This window comes from Balaenoptera physalus (assembly GCF_965194825.1).
Source record: "Balaenoptera physalus genome assembly, chromosome: X".
Taxonomy (NCBI): Eukaryota; Metazoa; Chordata; class Mammalia; order Artiodactyla; family Balaenopteridae; genus Balaenoptera; species Balaenoptera physalus.
The window spans coordinates 66,106,618-66,108,930 of NC_138903.1; the positions used below are offsets into that span (position 1 = coordinate 66,106,618).

The 2,313-nt window shown below is 37.4% G+C and overlaps 1 protein-coding gene across 3 annotated transcripts in view; it reads right to left on the reverse strand.

The window, feature by feature from the left end:
• The window catches only part of ZDHHC15 (zDHHC palmitoyltransferase 15), a 130,273-nt gene that overhangs the window by 67,145 nt on the left and 60,815 nt on the right, over positions 1–2,313 (reverse strand). The gene's annotated exons all lie outside the window — the stretch shown is intronic.

Sequence of the window (2,313 nt, forward strand, 5' to 3'; positions counted from 1 at the left end):
TTGTAGTGAGGTGGATGGACCTAGAGTCCATCATACAGAGTGAAGTAAGTCAGAAAGAGAAAAACAAATACCGTATGCTAACGCATATATATGGAGTCTAAAAAAAACGGTACTGATGAACCTAGTGGCAGGGCAGGAATAAAGAAACAGACATAGAGAATGGACTTGAGGACACAGTGGGGGAAGGGGAAGCTGGGACGAAGTGAGAGAGTAGCATTGACATATATACACTACCAAATGCAAAATGGATGGCTAGTGGGAAGCTGCTGCATAGCACAGGGAGATCAGCTCGGTGCTTTGTGACCAACTAGAAGGGTGGGATAGGAGGTTGGGAGGGAGATGCAAGAGGGAGGGGATATGGGGATATATGTATACATATAGCTGATTCACCTTTTTGTACAGCAGAAACTAACACAACATTGTAAAGCAATTATACTCCAATAAAAATGAAAAAAAATGATGTAAAAAAAAGAAATACTACTCAGCAGTAAAAGGAATGAAATACACAAGAATGTGAATGAGTCTCAAAAACATTATGCTGAATAAAAGAAGCCAGATACAACAGTACATACTGTATGATTCCATTTATACAAAATTCTAGAGCAGGTAGAAGTAATCTGTGATGGAAAACTATCAGAATAGTGGTTGTCTTTGGTTGTTGTGGTGGGATTGACTGGGAAGGAGCATGAGATAACCTTCTGGGGTGTGGTAATGTTTTCAGAGGTTTTAGTTACACAGGTGTGTACATTTGTCAAAATACTGAATGGTACACTTAAGATTTGTGCATGTTTTGAAAGTAAATTTCACCCAAAAAAGAATAATAGAATATTTAGGTGGATGTGTATTGATATCAGCTACTTACTTTGAAATGCATCAAAAAATAAAATGGCTTGCCATCATTAAAAATCTACAAATAACAAATGCTGGAGAGGGTGTGGAGAAAAGGGAACCCTCCTACACTGTTGGTGGGAATATAAATTGGTACAATCACTATAATGAACAGTATGGAGGTTCCTTAAAAAACTAAAAATAGAATTACCATATGATCCAGCATTCCCACTCCTGGGTGTATATCCAGAGGAAAGCATACTTCGAAAAGATACATGCACCCTAATGTTCATTGCAGCACTATTTACAATAGCCAGGTCATGGAAGCAACCTAAATGTCCATCAACAGATGAATAGATAAAGAAGACGTGGCATATATATAAGATGGAATACTACTCAGCAATAAAAAAGAATGAAATAATGTCATTTGCAGCAACATGGATGGATCTAGAGATGATCATACTAAATGAAATAAGTCAGATAGAGAAAGACAAATACCATATGATATCACTTATATGTGGAATCTAAAAAAATGATAGAAATTTACTTATTTACAAAACAGAAACAGACTCACAGTCATAGAAAACAAATTTATCATTACCGAAGGGGAAAGGAGGTGGGGAAGGATAAATTAGGAGTTTTGGATTAGCAGATACAAACTAGTATATATGAAATAAACAGCAAGGACCTACTGCATACCACAGAGAACTATATTCAATATCCTGTAATAAACCATAATGGAAAAGAATATGAAAAAGTATATATATACATATATATATATACACACACACATTTATGTATGTTTAATTGAATCACTTTATTGTACACCAGAAACTAACAGTACATTGTACATCAACTATACTTCAGTAAAAAAATTTTTTGGGCTTCCCTGGTGGCGCAGTGGTTGAGAATCTGCCTGTCAATGCAGGGCACACAGGTTCGAGCCCTGGTATGGGAAGATCCCACGTGCCGCGCAGCAACTGGGCCCATGAGCCACAATTACTGAACCTGCGCGTCTGGAGCCTGTGCTCCACAACAAGAGAGGCTGCAATAGTGAGAGGCCCACGCACCACGATGAAGAGTGGCCCCCGCTTGCCACAACTGGAGAAAGCCCTCGCACAGAAACGAAGACCCAACACAGCCATAAATAAATAAATAAATAAATATTTTTTAAAAAAAATTTTTTTAAATAAGATGGCTTGATGGATGATGGATAGAGGGATGGATTTGTGGACAGATATGTGATAAAGCAATATAGTAAAATGTTAGTGGTGACTCCAGTGGTGGGTATACAGATGTTTATAATGTACTTATTCCATCTTGGGTAAGTGTTTGACATTTTTTATAATAAAATGTTGAGAAAAAACTCCATAGTGTTCTTCAGAAGAAAGGAGGAAAAAGTGGGCTAGATTGAGGATATTTATGACTCAGTCTTTCTGAGATCCTTGTTGATCTGCCTCCCTAAGTGACTTTGGATGAACTGAC